Here is a 24,822-nt window from a genome sequence, read left to right as displayed (position 1 = left end):
AATTCCTCCGCGGAATTTCTAACGAATTGGTACATATTGGAATGTGTGGAAGCGTACGTGTTGGGAACCTGGCGTGAAGTTGGTTTTTCAGTATAATGCTTGTTACAGTGTTGCCATCTATTTTTCGAAGTGTAATGATTGAAGATTTCTACCGTTATATGCAGGGTTGTTTGCACGAACACAAAAATAAGAATGGTTTTCATTTATAATATTTTCAAGGTTTTCAATTTAAATGGCCGAGTTTTCTTTCCCAGACACCCTGTAGTTTTTAATTTATTAGTGTTTTGTGTCCTTTACCTTTAACTAGTGAGTGAGTACATGGATAACAAATAGCACAGCTAAGAGTTAACGTGTGTTTTAAATTTGACATATATTTATTTACGTTGCGAAAGAATAAACGAAATTTATTTCCAGAAATTTAAATTTTGAAAAAAAAAAAATCTTTCGCGACCAGCTCCTTTACGCGGGCCCAACCCTCCCCGTGGGGATCTCGATCCACAGTTTAGGGGGGACCATTGGAATCGGATAATCAATGTACATTTTATATATTCGATTTAGTGCAGTATCCCTCCTTGGGAAACGTGTTTTCGGTCAGCCGTGAAGACCCCGTACCACGACGGCGGCACCGCGAGCCATGGATCCGACTCACGGGAGTGAGAGAGAAGGGCGATTTCGTACTCATCGTCGCCCATGGAAACCAGCGGTTATTCACGGTGGGAATCCGTGGGTTTCGCCGTGGGTCGTTCGAGGAACATCGCCGTCGACAGCAGGAACTGTCGGGGAAACATTTGAATCCATTACGACAGAAAAAAAAAAGAAAAGATGAACGTCGATTTCTCTCGCAAAAAGTTGTCGATAATCTAATTATATATTCATGAAGACATTATCGCGACTATTAAAATCATTTCGTGAGAGATCATACGTTGTTATTATTATCAGCCATTGTGTAATAATCATTTGGCGGAGAATAAAGAGAAATTCTAAATTTTTTTTTTTTGATGGAAATAATCTCGAATTCTCTTCAAATTTCATGAGCTATTATTGAAGTTGTTCTTTTTTTTACGAGCGTTATATATTTTATAATTGGATGCGAGCAGAGATGATAGAACGTCTTAAACGTATTAAAATGCAAGAAAGACTCGAATTTTACTTGGAAATCCCGTGAGAAATCATTTTAATGATAATCCTATAAAAATATGCTTTTCTTTTCTGTTTGTACGAAAATTTTTCTATACTTTTCAGTGATTTTTTTCGTTTTTGATTCGATTTTTTTCGTTTTTGATTCGATTTTTTTCAGTTTCCGAAGATAATGTTTTGTAGTGTTTTTTTTTTGTTGGGCTATCACGATTTGTTTTGCAGGAGACTAGCTGTAATTCCCTGCGCTGCCCGGGGTTTCTCTGTAATGGGAGAATCGAGGTAGTGACAAACCATTGTAAAGGAATAAATATGTCTGAGACGCATTGTTAAAAAAAACCTCGATAACTAAAGTAAACATTCTAAAAGCCATTGTTGAGGGCCTATTAACCATTGTTTCCCGGCCGTTGTTTGCCGATTTCGGGCATTTGTCCTGCTGTGACGAACTTTTGAAGTAACGTATTGTTCAAGTCGAGCCCTATTTAATCTCTCTTCCACACACACACAGAAAATCAATTTTATATATATATAGACTAGTTATAATACTTGGCACTGCTTGGCTTTTTGTCAATTACTAAACTACGAGGGTACATAGGTACGTCGGAAACGAATTGTTAGGGAACACTAAACTTCCGAAAGTGATTGTTGAGGGCCAGGAACCATTGCTACCCGACAGTTTTTTGCCCGTTTCGGGCATTTGCCCTGCTCTGACGAACCTTTAAAGCAGCTTATAGTTCAATCCGGGCCCTGTTTGGTATATAAAAATTTGGCGACTATCGATCTAAAATTGTAGATTTGTATAGAGAACACACACAGAAAATCAATTTTATATGTATAGATATAGATTGATTGGTACGATGTTGCTCCACTAGAGCCATGAAATTATACGGGGTGTCCCATCAAGACCGCCCAAACTCTGCACCATAGAGTTTTCAAAAAAAAAGGAAAAAAAAGCTTTATTGGAAACATGTTCAAAATATCTACCGCGCATATCGAGGCATGCATGCGCGTACCGTGGAATGACGTCAAGCCGTCGTTTGAATCGTATTTTCTTGCACCGGATATGACGTCATGCTTTTCTTCAGCATTTTTTTTCGAAAACTATGGGTCGTGCAGGTACAGTTCTTTGGGCATTTTTTATGTATTCCGAGCGAGGAATCTGGCTGTGAAAAGTTTGGGCGGTCTTGATGGGACAATGTGTATAATTAAGACGGTACTCGTTGTAGGGCCGCATTTCGGCAGATGCAAAGGGTCCAGCAGTATCGAGCTACAGCCGTTGTGGAGGTCGACTGGTCACAGTGAGGGACTGTGACCACTCACTTCGCATCGTTCGAAAGCCACAGTGATGGTCGGCTGAACTAGGTTTTCTGTAGTTCCCGACTTCGAGGTGCGAATGCGAGCCGATCTCTCCCCCCCCCCCTCCCCTCCGCCTTTAAAAATTGTCTCGCCACAGAGAGCAACAGACCTGCAAACGATACAAGTGTGACTTTCACACCTCTCGTCTGAAACAATCTAGCAATACTGAAAAATCAGTCACAACACTAGATACGCACTCTGACTGTTAGGTACACGCATACACTTCCTGCGCAACTTACTAGATAGTAAATTGCCCATAGACGGCGATAGACCTGAGTTGTGCTTGGTTTGAACGAAAGAAAGCATCTCTATATTGCTACAATTCAGATAAAAATCTACAGATTACGTATAACAAAGACTTCAATCTTAGTTTAACACATTTTAGTCAAAGCAGTAACTTGAAATTCTATAAGTTTATAAATATTATGTATCAAAATGTAAATCTTGTAACTAGAGTTATTACGAACACGCAAAAATATTGTTAGAGGGCGACAAAATCGTTTTCCGTACCCAATAAAAATATATAAAATAATTTAGTTATACGATTATTGTCTTTTAATTGCTTCGCATAGTTTAACGGCACCCCCACAATTCATAATCGTGTCTTTTCAAGTGCCACGCATGTTTTTAAATGCCGCGATTATGAATCACTCTGCCAATTCAAAACCTGAAATGCAATTTAATCCCAGTATTATTCGAAAATATAATTTCCTAAGAGTAATTTCACTCCTCCCCAAAATTTTAAGGCATATTTTTTTTTTTGTATTAGTGAGAAATAACTATTATCTAAAATTTAATCTGAATTGCGCTTCATTAACTATTATCTGAAAAATAATTATCTATAATTTGAATGGGGTATTTCGACTTCTCAACGAAATGTGGAGTGAAACTGAATGCGTTAATCACGCATCTATATGCGTATTGGCGAACGCTGTTTATTCCTAAAATATTTCGTAGTAGATGTTTTTTTCGCGTTCCGTGTCATCTTGAATCGTATTGGTACGCAGTTTGAATATCATCGCTTTGATGTGGCTGTGTACTTGATTCTTAATGACATCCCAACTTATCATAACCTTCTAGATTAGTGGTTGTCAACCTTTCGAAGTCCGCGGACAGGATACTTTACTTTCGACCTTGTCCTACACACGGGATGTAAGCGGGGGAAATGAGACTGATAATCACTGACGGCCCGGTCTGACTGAGGTCAGAGCCAGGCGATTGAAAAACGCTGCTCTACTCAGCTACGTAGTCTATAAACAATGCTGGAATCTGAATAAGAAATACTTCACTCAGCAATGGAATATCTAAACACTGCTGGAATCTGAATAAGAAATACTTCACTCAGCAATGGAATATCTAAACACTGCTGGAATCTGAATAAGAAATACTTCACTCAGCAATGGAATATCTAAACACTGCTTCATTCAGCGATTTAATATCTAAACACTGCTTCATTCAGCGATTTAATATCTAAACAATACTTCAAAACAGCAATGGAATATCTAAACACTGTTTCATTCAGCGACGTAATTCCTAAGCTATGGGTTCTTTCAGCGACGTAATTCCTAAGCTATGGGTTCTTTCAGCGACGGAAACTATAAACAATACTTTATTCAGCATTGGGGTCTCTAAAATATGTTTCTTTCAACAACGGAATCTCTAAAATATGTTTCTTTCAACAACGGAATCTCTAAAATATGTTTCTTTCAACAACGGAATCTCTAAATAATACTTTATTCAGCAATGGAATCTCTAAACATGTTCCATTCAGCGACGGAGTGTATAAACAATACTTCATTCAGCAATAGCATCTCTAAACAATGCTTCATTCAGCAATGGTATTTCTAAACAATGTTTCATTCAGCGACGGGATCCCTAAGCAATGCTTCTTTCAGCAACGGAATCTTTAAACTACGCTTCATTCAGCAACGGGATTCTTAAACAATGTTTCATTCAGCGACAGGATCCCTAAGCAATGCTTCTTTCAGCAACGAAATCTTTAAACTACGCTTCATTCAACAACGAAATCTTTAAACTATGCTTCATTCAGCAACGGGATTCCTAAAAAATGTTTCTTTCAGTGATGGAGTGTATAAACAATACTTCATTCAGCAATAGCATCTCTAAACAATACTTCATTCAGCAATAGCATCTCTAAACAATGTTTCATTCAGCGACGGGGATTCCTAAGCAATGCTTCTTTCAGTAACGGAATCTCTAAACGACGCTTGATTCAGCAACGGGATTACTTAGCAATGTTTCTTTCAGCGAAGGAATGTATAAACAATACTTGGCATCTCTAAACAAAGATTCTTTCAGCAACGGCATCTCTAAACAATGCTTCTTTCAACGACAGAGTGTCTAAACAATACCTCATTCAGCAATGAAAATCTGAATAATGTTTCATCCAACGAAGGAGTAACTGAACGATTCATTCAGCAGCAGAATCTCTTAGCAATACTTGATACAGCACCACAATGTTGGATGCCCTTTCTTCAAAAGTGACCCACCTCTCTGCGTTAGAAACTCTTATAAAATGGCCTGGCATGTAAATAAGTAGTAATAATTAGGACAGCAATTACTGAAACTTTCCATTGCATGTAAAATATCTGGAGATTTCACAAGAGTGTGCCACAAGACATACGAGATTCTTATCCCGTTTTCGAAGGGGCTGCAAACGCAAACGTTTCAGAAACTCCGTAGAGTGTAGTTACTATAGAGAATCAAAGTCACTTTATGGCCAAATATTTAATTTTCAAAATAAGAATTGAGAATATTTAGCTGTCAAATCATTTTGCCGTCTTAATATTCGTGCGATGCTGCTATACGAGGTTTCGAATTGAAATTAATTAGCGTTTCCTACGATTGAATGTATAGCGATGCAATGCAAATGCGTCGTGCATGTTTCTCATCACGTGCAAGCGCGGAACGAAAAATTAATGAATGCGCCTCATCATCATAATCATCATGAGAAAATTCTCGCTACGACTCGGTACACGCCGCGGATAATTAATTGCAGCCGAATAGTTTCGCGCTGAGGCGTCAGCAGTGATTAGCATCGCCTCTAATTGATTAATTAATAGTGAGCATATACTAGTAAAACGAAATATTAATTATTGTTAGATATATGTGTCCGTATCTATATCGTTACATTTGATACGATGGTGGTGACGACACTGTGTGAAGGAGAAAGAGAAAGAGAGCGAGAGAGAGAGAGCATCATTTACAATTAATTTCAGTATAATTGGAGAAGAAACAATGTTTGTTGTATAAATAATAATATTGTTTAGTGTGAAATTTCATTAGTTTAAGATGATCTTTTCTTACTTCTTCTGAGTTATTAAGAAAGATTTTCATTAAGTCAATGAATGCAATTGGTTTAATTAAAGGAATTATCTACGCCATTGATCTGACTACGCAACTGAAACACGTCGCTCATTAAGATTAAGCTAAAGGAAATGGAAGGGTCTCGTAAATATAATGCTTCGTTCTAATTCGACCGTTAACTGACAGTAGGGGCCCCTGAGAAGGGCCCCACGCATATTAAAGCCCTGCTCTAAACCAGTGTTTCTTAACCTTATTTCACTTATGGCTCTCTTAGAAATATAATTATTTTCTTCTCGTGCCACCCCCACCATTTTTCTCATCCCCCCCCCCCCCCCCCACCATCATCCAGGAGCGAGACACCTTCGTATAGGGAGATGCTCCAGACGAACTTGAATATGATTGCAGTGTGGGTTAAGGGATAGAGCACGACCACCTGTAGTGTTGATTCGAACAACCCCCGTTCCACTTATAAGTTGAATGGTATTACTATCCCAGATGCAAGTAAGGTCACTGTTTTGGGAATTCTCATTGACGAGCGGCTTAGGTTTTCTGAACATTGTTCAGCGGTGTATAGAATAGAATAGAACGCTCGGTTTCATTCTTAAAAAAAGTATCTTCGCGTTCTCCTAAAGTCATTCTTCCGCTTTTCTTAGGCTTAGTTCGTCCTGCACTGAAGTATGCCTAGGGTTTTGGAGACCATACCTACAGAGGGGCATAGATTTGGTTGACGGGGTGCAGCGAAGAGCTGCGCTTATCCTTGTTGGCACATAGGGCTTGAGTTATGAAGAAAGACTTCATTTTTGTATGTTTACATTTGAAGAACACAGTTGTCAGGGGATATGAGCGAAGTGTTTAAAATTTTCAACGGGATGGATAGGATGGACCGTGATTTATTACTACACCGTCAATGAACTGCTTCGACAAGGGGACACAAGTATCGTTTGGTAAGGGGCAATTCCAGGTTGCAGTGCCGCAGGGAGGAGTTTTCTCTAATAGGTTTGTTAATAAATGAAGGGTTGGGAGGAAAAATGATTCCTTTCCTTTAAACAAAATTTTTCAGGCGACGAAAAAACAAAGTTTATCTTTAAAAATCTTGTTTAATTTTAATATTAGAAACTTTATTTTAATTTTACATTATGGTATATGTTATGTAAAACCTAAAAACAAACTAGTTTTAAAAAGCAAATAAAAAAAATAGTTGTATAAAATTATTTCTTGGCTTCACCACCCCCCCCCCCAAACATGTAGTTTGAGCAGGATTCTGATAACGACACACACAGACTTATTTCTTAAAATTTGAATAATTATGATATTTGATCACAGAGGAATTAAGTTAAGAAGTACATAAAAAATTATTGGTTGTTTTTAGGGTAGAAAAATATTCGGTGAAAGAAATAAAAAGTTTATTATCTCTTTGGTCATCACTGTCGTATATATATTCCGAGCATACGTCATCGAGCTGCTCATCGCTCTCACGTCCATCCCTCGTCAAGAGTTGTTGTGAAAGCTCTTAAAGATTGTATTTCATTGTACTAGAGAGAGATTGCTATCTTGTAGAAAACTTCCAATTCTTTGATAGGCAGCTTTAAAAATCTCTGGTTTACAGTCAATCACTCTGAGTGGGGGGTTTTTTTTACCAGAACTTCCACCCATTCCCCCGGAATCTCGACATAGGACGTTTGTTTAGGACACAACATAAATCTATACTCAGTGATACTTTTTTATACACGAACTAACTTCAAATTCGTAAGCACAATGCACGAACTACACATCAGTGAAGCAAAACAAATACGCACACACTCAAATATTGCTTTCTGCGCCCGCGCATATGCTGGCGCGTTTTTCCATGTGCGCACTAAAGTCATTGTTCCCCTCCCCCTTATGCCGTATCTTCCTTCCTTTATTGCAGCGGACTGAAAGCATTTTTGCCTCTGATGTTTTACGTGGTTGAAAGAGACGATACTCAGCTGTACAAAACCGCAAAAATATTAATTTAGATTTTTTTTTGGACTGAAACCGTTTCTCCTCCCCCCCCCCCGACCCTTCAAATGGAATAACTTACCTCCAGGGGGGGGGGGAGGCAATTCTAATACAATTGGCACGTTTAAAAAAAAAGACGTATGATAAACATAGCAGGATAAATTGAGAAGCTATCCGTACTTAGATAAGACAACCATAATATTTGAATGGGCGGTACACATTATAGTGTATAGTATTAATTATCTGGGGGGGGGGGTTGTTTTTTTCTTGATGATGTCTGATTCTGATGAATGCTCTTAGCCCCCGTTTACATGTGTAATGAAATATCCCGGGAAGTTCCCGGTGACGGATTTTCACTACAATCGGTTTACATGTCATTTAGATAATTTAGGTTATGCCGGTATCCCCCTCCCACCTTCTTTTCGGAGGTCGTCACTGGTCACGTGGGTTGACTCAAGATGGCCGACGAAGGATCTAACAGCAATTTTCGCGGCACAAACGATTATGGGGGAAGAAGTCGAAGTCACCCACCATTATTCCGCAACAAAGATGGGACTCTTTTGATGGATCTCCGTCCCACCTTTTTTCTCCCCACGAGTTTCCATGCCGGTAATAATCACCAAAGCTACCCCCCCCCCCAATCTTGCACTTGTAAACGGGGCTTTATATTGGGTTGTCGTATTTTGGTTACATTTGACATTCATATTTTCTATGAGCATCTTTTTTTCAATCACCCCGTTGGGGTATTTGTCTGTTGTGGCTTTTATGTTTGTATTTGTCTGTGAAATTATATCCAAAAAAAAAGAGGTCACTCGTGAATACTGTGGTGCTCTTATAAGCACTAAATAATGGTGGATGTTTGCGTTTAATGTGCTTGAACGATTCTAACGAATGTCTTAAATGAAGCACCCCATTAAAGTTGCGTTCAAGCATTCACATTAGGTTCGAGTATGGGCATTTATAAGTATTCCTCTTCTGATGCTACGTGGTGCTGCTTACTTGAAAAAGGTGTGCTAGTGACTTTTCATCTAAAACAGTATTTCTCAACTGCGGTCCCGTACCGGGCCCCGACGTCAATAAAAACGGGCCATGGTTCGTTTTCCCTCTCCTACATCCCATTATTCAACAACAACTACTTGACATGCAACTCGTTCACATTCCCCTGCGGAATTTCTAACGAATCGGTACACGCAGGAACGTCTTGTGTGCATATTCGTGACCATGGCGTATTTGTGTTGTCAGAGTTGTGATTGTTTCGGGTTCTTGCTGGTGCTGCCACTTGTTTTCATATTTTGAAGTAAAGATGGCAAATGCTTCAATTTTCACGTCGTGTAAGTATCATCTGGAAGGTCTGCCTGCTCTCTGCTGCGAGACTTTTTCAAATGGGAGACGGGCTCACGCGCATCCACACCTTGAAGTTGGAAAACCGCAAAAAAAACCAACTTCAGTCGACCACCACGGTGACACAAACGGGATTTGAATCTGAATCCTCTCTCATAATAAGAGTCCAGCGCGATGCCCATACGACCACGTGGCACAGCGACCAAAGGAAGCGCTATGAAGAGTTAGTTATATATTCAGCAACTCTGTCCATGAATGCTCTATTCAGCATTTCGATGCTATTGCTGAATAAAACCGATGCTATTGCTGAACATAATTAATATATGGCGAAACCCCTTTAGGCTTCTTTTTCTTAAATTTATTTATAAAATTCACTGATTGATTTCATTTTCCTCTAACGGCTGCAGAGTCCCTGGGAAGTGCACCGGTCGAGAACAGGTACGTTATTCGACAATGTTTTGTTTGTTGGATTGCGTTGTAGAGTTTCTGCTATTGCATGGCGTTGTAGGTTCTGCTATTGGATTGCGTTGTAGAGTTTCTGCTATGTATTGCGTTGTAGAGTTTCTGCTATTTCATTGCGTTGTAGGTTCTGCTATTGGATTGCGTTGTAGAGGTTCTGCTATTGAATTGCGTAGTAGGTTCTGCTATGGAATTGCGTTGTAGTGGTTCTGCTATTGAATAAAGCATAGTTTATTGACGAACTTCGAACCTGAATCCTCACGATGAGAGTAAGGACGATGCCCACACGACCGCACAGCGGCTCTACAACAGCAATCACAAACAACACTTTTTTTTCAATAGCATCAATCGCTACAAACAACGTTTCACACAATAGCAGATTCACTACAAACAACGCTGTATTCAGCAATGGTATCGCTGTATATAATCATGCAGTGCCGAAAAACACTAACATGGGTTTTAGGAAGAGAAACTGCAACTATTACATGAATAAGGCAAGGTTGGTAAGAGCAAAAATGTTCACGTTACCCACTTCGATTGTAAAAATTACTCGACATCCTCGATCATGGATAATAGACTCGTGAAGCGTGTACATGAGAATGGAAGAAGAGCAGTTTGTTGAAGTGGATGTATTCGTGGCTACTGGGTAATTCGTAGTGGGTTATGGTGAAAGGGGGTGATTTTCTGATTGGATGAACATTCAGAGTGGAGTCCTGCAAGGAAGTGTCCTACGACCCATACTATTAACGTATTTTATCGATATACTCGATCAAGGAGTCGACGGAGCTGTCAGAAAGTCACAGATGACTTAGAATTGATGGGGGTGGTCGAGAGCCCTAGCGAGAGGGCGTTGTTGCTCCAGACAAACTTGAATTCGATCGTAGCATGGGCGGATGAATAGAGATGATGCTTGGTGGATCATTTTGATTTCAACAAAAAATGCCTTGCTTTCGAATTGAATAATACTATTCCGTATTGTGTTGTGACTAAGCGCGCACATTTTCTGCTGTAAATGTAGATGGGATCTCTTAGTAAAGTAATAGAAGGATTGCCGATTTGGGGAAATCGGATAAGCAACGAGGAATCATTTCAAACTGCACTTTATGCGGCACAGCGTTTCTCAACTTTTCTGAACCCAAGGGGCAGTAAAATGTCTGAAACAATTCGACGGGCCACTTGCGTCCCGTATTACGGGACGTTCCTGTATTTTTGGTTGTTCCGACTTTATTTATGCATTTGTTTAATGATGCTTATTTTTAATATTTAATAAAATCATGAGAATGAACAACATTTTCATAACTTATAAATTATATTATAATAATTAGGGCTACATAATGTAAATATTCATCTCACATGTTTGTCAGGTTCATTGTATTTTTAGCAATTTGAAGAACACTTGGTGATTTCGCCAACTTATGGCAACGTTTTTAGTGATAATTGGCGATGTCCTGTATTTTCTCAATAAAATATAGTCACCAGGGTCTATTGATTTTTTTTTGAGAAATGCATTTTTGTTAACAGCGATCCGTGTGTAACAGTCCTTTATTTCACACCCTATTCAATTATAACACAGCAATTCTAGCAGTAATAAGCAAATTTGCCGTTAATTGCAGTTATTGTCTACAATTAGTGATATCGCTCCCTCCCACCGACCAGGGATCCCAATTTCCCGCATTTTAAAAGATGAGGTATGACGAATCCAAGTGAGACGGTACCTATAATTTTTATTCGAACCTCATGTGAATATTATTAATATCAATTACAGCAACTGAATAGTTTTTCATTCAGTTAGAATTAAACTATCAAGTCTGCCTGCGAACCACCTATGCCATCGTCTTCAACGCATTACCCGCGGGCCACTTTCGGCCCTCGGAGCTTTTTGTCGTAGCCCGACGATCATTTCGAAAAAATTTTGAAAACATTGAAAAACGATTATCTCTAGAATTGATTGAAAGAAATAATTCAAGGATAAATGAAAGAAATGATTCTAGGATAAATGAAAGAGATAATTCTAGGATAAATGAAAAAGATAATTCTAGAATAAATGAAAAAAATTATACTAGAATTAATGAAAGAGATAATTCCTAACAAATTGATGAAAATTCAGAATTACTGAAAGAAATAATTTTTGAATTTTTGAATCAAATAATTTCAAAACTAGTGATAAAGTAGCTTATAAGAAAAATAATTTCGTAATTTCTGATAGAAATTATCTCACAATCAATAAAAAGACTAATTGCATAGTCACTGGGAAAAAATGATTTCGGCATAAAAAAAGGAGATTTTGTTCGGGATAAAAAATTATTCGGGATAATTAAAGGACAATAGTTTCAGAATTGTCCCGCGAAATGGTCCATATACATATTATATACTAAGTTTAATCAAAATACCTCCATCAGAATGGGCACTACATACGCCTGAGTAGCGTCAGTTTATTTATAACCACCCTTCATATGAATTTTAAAAGTATAAATGCATTTTTGTATTATTTCAGTCCGATTTCTACTATTGAAATGCATCGTTTAATGTCGATATGGCAGCCGTTTCTTAACTGCCAGATCGGCAAGCCGAATTTTAATTCCAATCTGTACATTAACCCTCCAGCCACCGAGGGTTTTTGAATTTTTCTGTACAAAATCGCGGGATATTTTTCATCCGCTATGGAATTAGACCGCGATTATAACGTGCTCCCGCGAAATTCTACAGTAAACGTGAAACGCGATGAACGACTTCTTGGATTCGACTTCAAATAGAGCATATCTAAATCTTCGTGCGTGCACCAGCCACCTCGTTGGACATTTTGTCTGTTGTGGCCTTTGTATTAGTATGAAATGACAAGATGGCTGACCTACACCGGGGAAGTCAAAAATTCGCTAACTTACGAATCTGGCATAAAAAGATTTACATTGTTATCGGTCATTTTTACCCAAAGAAACGGCCGTGAAGTCTTCACCTCTCAATCATATTCTGTTATTGATAACATTCTACTACTTGAATTTTTGTTTAACTTATCAATGATTTTAAAATTTGTTAAAATTTTTTAAAAATTTTAATTTTTTATTTTATTTTACTATAACGTAAATTTTTTTATTGGAATTTTCTTTTCAATTCAGATCCAGGTAATGGAGGCTCGCGAAATGGTCCTATGTGATCATAATTCTTCGGTGCACAGAATAACTCTCGAATGAGATGGCAATTGCTGTAAATCGCTGCTTTATAGCGACATTTAGAATTCAAAGTCAATCGTCAAGTGCAGTCTAAACGATCAGGTGGTTTCTAGCTTCGATGTAATGTGATATGCATCTAGATGGTATAGCTGGTAATAGTTTTAGGGCTTGAACGCGAGCAGATATCACCGTTATAAAGTCTCGCCGCAGAAAGCAACAGGCCTACAACGGTACAATTATTCAAGCATTGCACTTCATTCATAGTTTGAAAAACTGATGGCAGATGGCAGCACTGTACAAGTATTGTACAGAAGCGAACTTCGTGTTAGGTTCACAACACGCACATTTTCCAGCATGGCAAAGGTCTTCGACCACCTGCTAAAACCTATTCATTGGTACAGGGTGATGATTGGCTTAGGATGGGAGGTGGTTACTAGTTTTACGCAGTTGTCGGTAAAAGTCTTACTTGAAGTGATTTTTTATTACGTGCCAGAAACAGCCTAGAGCAGGGGTTCTTAACCTATGGGTCGCGACTCAAACTTGGGTCGTAGGGTCTTCCAAAATGGGCCGTACAAACCCTTATAAAGACAGGGATTCTTGAGCTATGGGTCACGACTAAAACTGATTCACAATGGCTTCCAAAAAGGGTCGTACAAACCCTCTTGTAGCCAGAGATTCTTGAGCAATGGATCACGACTCGACATAGGTTCGCAATGGCATCCGAGATGGGCCGTAAAAACCCGCTTACAGCCGAGCATTCTTGAGCTATGGATTACGACGAAAATTTTATTAAAAAATGCATCGTAAAAATCTACTTACAGCCTAATTCACAACCCAAGCTTGATTTGTGAGGGCCTCCGAGATGGGTCATGAAAATTCATTTTTGGATAAAGGATTCTTGAATTATAAGTCTCGACTCAAACCCGATGTGCAGGGGCTTAACTAGATAAGTCATTCGAATCCGTTTACAGCCTGTTATAAATGTACTTATTGCGTTACTGGTCTCACTCATTTTGAAAAACAAACAGTTCCCATGGATCGCGAAGCTGATCTTGGTGGTGATATTTTGGGTCGCGGCTGAAAAAAAACCCCTGGCCTAGGGCAAGACTTTGTGGTAGGAAATCCCTGTTGTTATTCAATTGATCAAGTCCAATGAAACGTCTAGTACAACCTACAGAGGGACGTAAGATATGTAACTTCGTATTTCGAAATACTGCGGGGATATCCGTTGTAAGTCATATTGAAACTAGCTGTTTATGTAGAGATACTGATTTTTGGAAAGGAAAAAAAAACATTCACCCTCTTTTTCTACGAGAAACCCGAACCCACTCCCTCTTGCATACCGGACGAGTACGCTATTACTACGTTGTAGAAGCAGATGGAATATTTCTTCTTTGGAGCGTATATATGCAGAACGGTATCGTGCGATGGACGGTGACAGCAATCAACTAATGGCTCGTAAATGGCAATGTTCTCGTTCAGATCAAAAAAATCTCTATAATAATCAAGTAAACACCCAAAAGTCCACTGACGTTCAAAGATTCGAACTCAGAAAGGCGTTTCTTGTCTGCCCAAAACCCAAGATTAACACCAATATGGCGAATCTTAACTCAGCTATGGTTATCCAATGAGTCATCTGAGGTACAATAGCATAAATGGTTATCTGCGACTGCATTACGCACACACACTTGCGCACAAATTATGCTGACTATCCCTATGGATCTTAAGAATTTCTGAACCAATTTCTATCGGATATCCAAGATTTTCCAGGAGAAAATCCGACTTTCCTTGTTGAACGTCGCTGAAAATGATCTTGGGAGACTCTTTATGGTGAAGGGTCGCCATATTTGCATTATGGTACACACGCGCATGTACAACGATCATATAATTCAGAATTATCACAAAAATTTCTATGAAATAAGCAAGTGAAATCTTAAATGTCCACTGAAGTTCAAAAATCGGGCTCGGAAAAGCGTTTCTGTCTGCGCAAGATTAGTCACCAGAATGGCGAAACTTACCTGAGCGATGGGTATCCCATGAGTAATTTGACGCACAGTAGCATCCATGGTTATCTGAGACTGCATTACACACACACACACACACTTGCAAACAAATGATGCTGACTATCCCTATGAATCTTAAAAATTTCTGATCCAAGCTCCGGCAGATATTGAAGATTTTCCAGGAGTGGAATCTGACTCTCCTTGCGAACCGTCACTGAAAAAGACCTTGGGAGATTGTCTAAGGTAGGGGGGTTGTCGTATTTGCATAATGGTGCAAGCACATGTTTAAACACTCGTCCCTGGTCTCGCACAGGTAATGTGACCTATTCCTGCTCAGTAATATCCAGAAAGATGTTTTAGAAGACGCAATATACGAACACACGGAGAAGAGAGAGAGAGAGAGAAGTCGTCTTTTGGCATTGGTGCCTCTCTGCGATGTGAGGTCTCGAACAGAAATACTTGAGATTTATCCTACGTTCGGGCCCCTTGATCAAATTTAGGACCCCGGCACTAGTTGTACGTGGTAGTGGTAAAGAGAGAGAGAGAGAGAGAGAAAGAGGGAGAGAGGAGAGAGGGGAAAATACCAAAGCCTCCGCCGCCGTAATTCGTCCGTGCCCGGCCCTTAACTCGGTTAAGCCCAATCCTAGCCACTGGCCCGGAATTGATTCTAAACAACAGAAATGATGAATATCGGCCAACAAAATATGAATCTCTCTCTCTCCTCTCCCTTTTTTTTCCCTTACTCTTCCTTTTCCCCCTCCTTTTTTTTCCTCCTTTTCTTAAGGAGGTTACTGCCTCCCAAAACTCGAATCCAGAGGAAAGTTGCGCGAGCGGCAAAAACCTTCTCGAAAATCAGGTTAACGGAGATATAAATAGACATTCCTCTGGCTTTGCTGCTGTTGTGGGAACCTCAGAGGGAGTGAGAGGGTCTAGGGGAGAGAGAGAGAGCACTGCCACACACTCTCTCTCTCTCACACACACACACAGGACTCTGCAGTGCCTCCCGCATCCTCACAATGAGATTATTCACAATCAAGATTTTCCGTATTAAATTATTTAATTTCGTTGGAGCGGGCCAACGTTTTGGGAACTACAGAGAGAGAGAGAGAGAGATAGAAAGAGTGAGTGAGACAGACAGAGGGAGGTGCCTCCAGAATTTTCTGTTAGTCGAGGGAGTGACTTTACTTGCCTTGGCTTGTGTCTATGTGGTATGTTGTAGTATTGGAGGTTGTGTGTGTGGAGAGATTTTTCCGAAACCTTAACCCAGTTATATGGTTGGTCTCCTTTTTGGATAATTCCAAGTGGCGCTCCCTTTTCACCCAACCTCGATGTTCCTTCCGATTTTTTGCTCCGGGATTCAATTTTTTTTAACTGGTGGGATCAGACTGTTTTCGAATCGCAAACAAACCAGACTGGTCTGAAGGTCCTTGTCCAAACACTGACTCTGAGAGATGTTCACGGTACTTAAAGAATTGGTGGTGATTCACGTCACCACGTGGAACCGAGTGATGTTGAAGGGTCGATTTTTATGGTGTTGTGGCTGTGAGTATGATTGATAAACTACGATGAGAGAGTGGGATGGTCCTTAGGATACCATGGGGATTGGATTTAATACATACTAACGGGCATTGCCGGTTGCAATAAAAAGGAGAAATTTGATCAAATAATACTTAAAGACTGGTGGAAAGATATATTTGATGGTCTGACGGAATTAAAGAATTTATAAGAAAGCCAGGATACACTTATGCTCGTTAGAAATCATCTTCGGTCATTCAGACAGCCATCCTAATCCGATTTCTTGAAGAGAAGGCTGGTTCACGAATAAGTGCTTTTGGATAATGCCAAGTGGCTCTCTATTCGCCCACCTCAATATTTCTTCAGAGTTTTGCACCCGGGATTCGTTTTTTTTTTATTGAAGTGGATCAGACTGTTTTCAATCGCAAACAAGCCAGACTGGTCTGAAGATCTTGTCCAAACACTGGCTATGAGAGATATTCACGGTACTTAAAAAATCAGTGGTGATTCATGTCAGCATGGGGATCCGAGTGGCGTTGAAAAGCATTTTTCTATGATTGATAAACTACAATAAGAACATGAGATAGGACATCGTGGATTCGGCTGAGAACATCTTACAAGTATTGCCTGGTGTAATAACGATCCGAGTGGAATTGTTAACCCTCTTACCGGCATCGCAGATATGTCATAACGGTGATTTCTCAATGAAACACACATGGTATGTTGTAAAAGTAGAAGCAGTATAGGAGGTTGGTGTTGAGAGATTTCTCCAAAACGTTAACCCTGTTATATGGTTTCTTATTGGTTGCCTTTTTCGACAATTCCAAGTGGTGCTCTTTTTTCACCCAACCGCAATATTCCTTCAAATTTTTGCTCCCGGGGACTCATTTAATTTTTTTTTTTTTTTTTTTTTTTGCAGACTGTTTTTGAATCGCAAACCAGACTAGTCTGACGAGCCTTGTCTGATGCTGAGATATGTTCAATGCACTTAGAAAATGATGGTGATTCATGTTACCCCGTAGAGCCGAGTGACGTCGAAGGGTTTCTTTTTATGATTGATAAACTGCAATAAGAACATGAGATTATCTTTCTGACATCATTAAAACCCTAATGGTGGGCTTCGCTGCAGTAATAGGTTTATTGCAGCAAAGCTACATGCCAGAGGCATTTAAATCTTTGATGTTTGGGGTTCCCTTTTTTCTACTGGCAATTTTAGGGTAAAGTAAAGAAAATGATGACATAAATCATGTTAAGAATCAATTCGTAAACCATTGCCAACAACAACACATCAGCAAACCATTGCCTATTTACATAGTACAAATGATGAAATACCATTTCCAATACTCCCTCTGTGAAACCTTGATAATCAGCTTCTCTGCTGTAATATCTTTATTGCAGTAAAGATACATTCCAGGAACATCTATATCTTTGAAGTTTGGGTCTCTTTTTTTTCTTCTTCCATTGGCAATGTTAGTCAAAAGTGAGGGAAATGAAGACATAAGTCACGTTATGAATCAACTACAAAATACACTAAGAATCCTATGTAACAATGCCCTCTATAAGAATTATAATTATAGCCTATACACAACGATATTGCTCTCTAGCCCTGATGCACTTTTCATAGTGTATTAATGTATACCATCGAAAACGATATCTCCTCTATAACGATACGTTTGTCCGGCTCCTTGAGTATCGTTATGTAGGTCTTTTATTGTATATGATTACTAGGACTAGGATTTCTATGACTGCATATTTTTTGTGCACTTTACATATTTCACTACTTTTACGCGATAGAAATGTTTTTAACGATTTTCAGTAATTTTAAGGCATATTTTCATATTTTGGAGCATAATTCAACGTAACAATGAAAAGGTTTTTTTTTCTTAAGCTTCCTCTTCTCTAGATTCATCTCACGCAATTAGAGAGTTTGGCAATAACTGGCAATTTTACTTACCTTTGACATCGCTTTTGGCAATGATTGACCATTTTTCGGTGGTATTAGCAACTACTGGTGATTTTATATGTGTATCTTTGACATAATTTTCGACAATGATTGGCTATTTCCTTTAATTTCCTATATTTTTCTCGAGAAAATCTGGTCAGCGTATTTATCAAAGAATATATTTTTACACGGCATATTTTCAATTTTTTTTAGGGCATAAATACATTTTTCATGGAGCATATTCTGTCGGTTTTTAGGTCATAAAAATCCGAGCCCAAATGATTACATTATTTATCATCATACGTGAATGGTATAATTCTATAGATTGCTTCCTCCAATGAAGCCGATATGACAGAGAAAATCTTTCACCGAATACTGATATTTTTTATGGTCATTACGCCATTTTTCACACAATTAATTTTGATATAAATTTCACTAAATTACTTTGAATATAAAAAATTAGATCATGTTTTTTTTTATTATTATCACTTTATTATCATTTATACTATGGCCAATTTTATTCAATTTTTTTAAATTTTTATATTCATATTATATATATTGCCTAATTTTTGTTCGTTTATTTTATTGTATTTCATGTAACTGTGGTAGAGAAGACATACATCAATATCATTAAGAAAATATATGACAAAGCAACTGCAACCATTCTTTTGAATAATGGAAAAGCAAAGATTAAAATTGGGGAAAAGTGTCCGACAGAGTGATACTATCTCACCAAAACTCTTTGCCGCTTTTATAGAAGAAGTATTCAGAAACCCGGATCGGGATGCGAAAGTAATTAAAATAAATGGAGAATTTCTGAACTATTTGCGTTTTGCCTACGACATTACTATTATCAGCAGTAATCCAGACGAAGTGGAAGAAATGATACAAGAACTGGCGAAGGAAAGTTTTCAGGTGGGTTTGAAAATGAATCTGCAAAAGACTAAAGTTACGTTCAACTCCTTTGCTTTGAAGAAGGTTCTACTGAAAAACGCAAAGATGAACGGAGTAGAAAGCTATGTATACCTGGGACGAGAAATTACCATGGACAACGGAATCATTAATGAAATCAACAGAAGAATCAAGAATAACAATCAAGAATCAGAAGAATCAAGTTATAACGGAACTCAAGCGACAACTCAATATCCAACCGCTCTCCTCTCTTCGACTTATCTCTCGTTTAACTTTTGTTTACAAACTCCTCCATGGAGTTTTTAATATTGACACATCCAATATTCTAATCCAACCTTCACATTTGTCTGTTAGACTCAATCATTCCAAAAAATTACAGCCCATCTTTGCCTCTTTAGATTGTCACAAATTTAGCTTTTTCCCAAGAACTATTATCGACTGGAACAACCTACCATCAAATATTGTAGATTGCCCTACGATCTCTGAATTTTCTCGTACCATCAATCGACACTTTTGCCATATATAATTCCGCATCCTCTTGTATAGGCCTCGGCCAAACAATATTGTATAAATAAAATAAATAAAAGATCGGATGGAGCACTTTCGGCAAAAACTGTGTAATTCTGAAGAGCACGTGCCATTATGCCTGAAAAGAAAAGTGTTTAACCAGTGTGCGCGTGCTACCAGCACTGATTTATGGAGCTGAAACATGGACACTCACAAGCAACACGATGATACAAAGGCTACAGACAACACAAAGGAGTATGTATGAAAAAGATGTACGTTAGGCATCACAAGGAGAAACGAATCACTTGAATAAAAAGCCACACAAAGGTATATGATATTATGGAACGAATTAAGCGTTTGAAATGGAAATGTGCTGGGCATATTGCGAGAAGACAGGACAACAGATGGACTACAAGTATTCTGGGATTAATGCCCCCCGTCGTGTTAAACGTCCGAGAAGGCGTCCCTACGCAAGATGGATCGATGAGTTCCATCTTGCTCCAAAGGCTGGGGTCAACTGGATGGCAAAAGCATCAGACAGAGTAAAATAGAGAAATTTAGAGGAGACCTTCATCCAGCGGTAGATTGAAGATGTTTGATGGTGATGATGATGAGGATTTTATTGTTTTTTAATATCATTTTTTTTTAATGCATTTCTTTATCGTACTGCAAATGGATTATTTCTGTAGTTGGAATGATGAGAAATTAACAAACGATGGTAAATAAGGAATCGATCTGTAACCAAACCGTGTTTCAAATTGACCTTTTTTAATTGAACCGAAATTATCGTCATGATTTCCATTTCTTTCGTTGGAATAAACTGATTATGCATATATTTCGCTTTTCGGAATTTTAGAAGTTTTTAAGAAGTTAATAACACAGTTTTATAACGTACGCGAGAGCATTTTCTGAAGCGTGAAAACTATCAGACGTTGAGAAAATTGAAATTTTGCTCCAAAATACTGCCGAAAGAAATTTCGTCGTTTTCCCCTGGTGTTTCATGTTTGTTTATATGTATACCAATACATTTATATAATATTCGCAATTTTATTTAGTGAATTTTTTGTATAAAAAAAAATTAGTAAATTTAGACATTCTGCTCAGTTTTAGTTATGCCGAGAACGGCTGTTTTCCCCATTGTCGTTGGGGTGTTGACAATCGTTGGGGTTCGAATATCACGCGTGATATTCGAACTATTGTTGCTGTAAGCGAAAATAGACGTTTATCTTCCACTGTTCAAACGAAGATGATAGCGTATTTTGAAAAATTAGTAGAGTTCTACTTGGTTTTGGAGCGAGTATTTTTACAGAAGTTCCTGAGTTGGAACAATACTACACCAGCCTAACTGTGCTAGAAACTTTGTTGCTGTTGTTCAAATACAGTACACGGGTAAAAAGTACCACAAGCATTTTATTGCTCAAGTTATGGAGAATGAAGACAAATTTTATAAAGACGAGGTTTCTCCTAGACACATGAAAAGGGGCCAGAAGTTAGTCGCTAAAAATTGTAAAAATAGGCAAGTAAAAAGCAATAAATATGCTTAAAATGGGCACCAAAAAAAGCATACACATAATTAATTTTTAAAAAAACTAAAACTACTATAATAAGCGTCTAAAAAATGGCTGATCCGTTTTTTGTTCCATATTAGTTTATAGTAATTGCATTATTAGTGAAGCCAAGTTGTACTATTATGCAAAAGAAGTGGCTTGTGATCTTTCAAGCACTTATATTGGAAGCTATTTAATCACACACACATGCAGAAAGAGAGATACTAAGTATGTAATTATGAATAGTTGGCATGTAAAATAATGCTTGCAGAAATAAAAGAATAATGAATAATCGTAATTATGTTTTAATTAATTCTTACAATATATATATCGATGTGAGTTTGATGGTATGTTGATTACTAACTGAAAACTATTTACAGCAGAGATTAAAAATCTTTGTCACATCTATGCCTGACAACACAGTTATTTCAGATGTTTATCTCTTACGCACTTACGCCTATTTGCATTCAAATGAGGCTGCGAGGGGTGCGATTTTCTGATAAGAATAAGTAATAAGGATTATAAAATTAAAAAAAAACCAATTATTATGAAGTTCTTAATGCCTAAAATATCCAAATTATATATAAAATATGATTCTAAAAAAGTTCACGAATAAACATAAAACAATGTCGAAACATGCGTTTACGGCCGAAAAATTCAAAGAAAGTATTTTCACGAAAGTGTTTGAAAATGGGTAGAAAAAGGCATTTATGGCATTTTGTTTGAACTTCTGGGCTTTACTTACGAAGAAGAAAAAAACAGGAAAATTCATTTTCCTAAGAAATTACAGATATTGGTACTGTTAAAAACAAAACAAAAAAATTGTTATCATGTTATTGTTTTCTCCATACAAGATAGGAGAGATAGGTAACATTCAACTAGGGTGAACGCAACCTTTCAACCAGCAATGCTCAAATCACTAAACCCCCTGTAAAATGTCATATCTTTTTTTTTTATGAAAAGTAGGCAGGCTTTCTTCCTATATTTTCAGTAGGGCAAAATATAAGGGATGAGGAAAATGTGTTCCATTGAAAAACCAGTTTTAAAAAAATATCTGGAGTTGTCTGCTTTTAAGAGAAGCCTCGATGTCTTGTTAGTGCCGGTGAGAAAGTTTAAAATTTGAAAATTTATTTTTTTAAAAATCAAGTAATGTTTTCAATTCTGTTCATTTTAATATTTTCTTCTTTGTCTAAATCATTATTCTAAGCCAGTGTTTGTGAAAGTGTGCGTCGCGGCTCCTAGGGGCGTCTCAGTGAGCTGAAGATATTGATTTGCGAGCCTGTTTATGCTTTGAAGTGGTTCTTATATATATATAGGAAAATATCTATCAAACTATTCTGGGGAGCTTCAGATGAACCATGAATTGAGCAAGGGAGCCGCATATGAACCATAAAATGGGCAAGGGAGCCGCGAGTGGCAAAATTTGTTCAAAGCTAATTTCTTATGTTTTTTATGGACATTATTTTTACCTTTAATGTTTTGAAGAAAACTAATAAGGAGAAAGAGGACATTTATATATATAATTCTTGAAACTGGAATTTTCTCTTTCTGGTAATTTCTATGCAATCCCAAAAATATGCGATTTGAAAAGACTTAAAGCTAAGACAATTTCTACTCTCACATATTCAGGTATTCCCCGAAATTTAAAACTTTAAGAAATAATTTTACACCGGGATCTGTGCGAAAATGACACAAAATGAAGTTGAATGAAACAGGTACGACAGCAAAATACGTGAAATTTCGGCAATTTTGATCCATTTAAAGAAATTTTAATAACAGAAAAGTTGTATTTCGTTCAAATAACGCATGCATGAGTTCTTGATTATAGTTATTATTAATGATAACCGAAATTTTATTATTATATTATAGACCAATCAACCTTTGATGTAATTACCATACAAATTGTTAAAAGTTGACTTCTACTCAATTAAGAATTTTTCAGATAAAAATTGATCTAAATTTCATTATGATGAAATTATCCAAAAAATTCAACAATCCACAAATTTTTAATTATTTGAAACTATTGATTATCCGTTCCTAAATTTTTTTTACAACGTTATCATATTATTAGCATTAAAATATTACTATTAATTTTTTCATATATCTATTATAACTTCTTACTGAATCATAATTTATGAACGAATAAAACTAATAGGGCCTATATGTAATAACTCTGCCAAAAAATTTTAAATTATGAAATGTAAAATATGAATGATCTGTATACTCAGAAAAAATGAATTATGATAATTAATATATTAGTCACATTGATTTATACGATATTAAGTTGAGGTGTAATAACTTGGATCGATATTGCCTTCCAATATAATGTATTTCATTAAAAGTCAGATATAAAAAAAAATAATATTAATCAAGTTAATATATATATAATTATCATTTTACTCAACTTTTAAATTTATATTCGATACCTATTCTACGAACCGTGGTCCTCGATGTTATGAAGCTATACACGTATACCGGGGTATGGCATTTTACTGGCGAACCGTTGATCCTAGATGTATTCTTCCGGTTAGAAAAAGTTTCCAAATAACGTGTAGTACTCGCATATGTCATTCATGTTTCAAGGGGTTGTATAGTTATCAAAATAACAAAAAAAATAATTTTCTATTTATACAGTCCCCGTGTGCCCCAAAACCCAATTAGAATGTTGTTGCCCTGTCTCGCCTGATGCTAACGGAAAAAAATTCTATTTTTGTAAGTGCAATATTTACTGAGGTATCCGAATTCGAAAAACGGAGGAAAGTTTGGAAGAAAAGAGAACGGTTTCCCCTCTTTTAAAAAAAAAAAAATTTCCTGATTTTCCTCCTCGAATTTAAATATCTCAGTTAATATTGCACTTAGAAACGGGAAATATTTTTACTTTTCATCAGGAGAGACAGGGCTACATCTTTCTAATTGGGTTTTGGGGCACTCGGGGACTTTATAAATAGAAAGTTTATTTTTTATTTTATTTTGATAACTATACAACCCCTTGTTAAACATCATTGACATATGTGAGTACTACACGTTATTTGGAAACTTTTTCTAACTGGAAGAATATACTGTATCTAGGATCAACGGTTCGCCAGTAAATTGTCATTCCCCCTTGTCATGTTTGTTAAGCACCCTGTATATAAAATTTTGATGTATTTTACAATTGATAAAAATAGCGAAAATAATTATAATCGATTTATCAACGTTGATAATGATTATAGTAAATGTAATAATTATCTACAGGGTAAATTTAAAATGCACTAATAAGTTCATAACTTACTGCTTGAGATCAAATTTGTCACAAAAATTTTCCCTAAATTCTAAGAAAATTATTTTCTCGTATCATAAGAATATTATTGGAGTATTGTTATAAAAATATGCAATAAAAGTATACTAATTACAATTGTATGTATGCAAAAATTATTGTTAAAATTACTGAAATTTTTCGAATATTATATTATTCTATCGTTCAGTCATTGAACTGAGTCGAGAATTCACAAACTGGTCAGCCGTTTCGCAAGCTGGCAATTGGCTCTATGGACATATTGCCAAATTATTATAAAAATTCCTAATGTATTGGACAAATTTCTGTCATGTTCATATGATTGCATCATCATACAAATGTCCGTGTAAATAATGGT

General features: G+C 37.1%; 1 protein-coding gene across 1 annotated transcript in view; it reads right to left on the bottom strand.

Moving 5' to 3' along the window:
* The window catches only part of LOC149069555 (paired mesoderm homeobox protein 2A-like), a 30,961-nt gene that overhangs the window by 5,336 nt on the left and 803 nt on the right, over positions 1–24,822 (bottom strand). The window lies entirely within an intron of this gene.

The sequence above is a fragment of the Pholcus phalangioides genome, unplaced genomic scaffold, assembly GCF_987345545.1.
Source record: "Pholcus phalangioides strain wild (caught in Gottingen) unplaced genomic scaffold, Ppha-v1.0 ptg000022l_1, whole genome shotgun sequence".
In the NCBI taxonomy this organism is placed as follows: Eukaryota; Metazoa; Arthropoda; class Arachnida; order Araneae; family Pholcidae; genus Pholcus; species Pholcus phalangioides.
The sequence above is the reverse complement of the archived record's forward strand: the minus strand, read 5'-3'. Positions and strand labels throughout refer to the sequence as shown.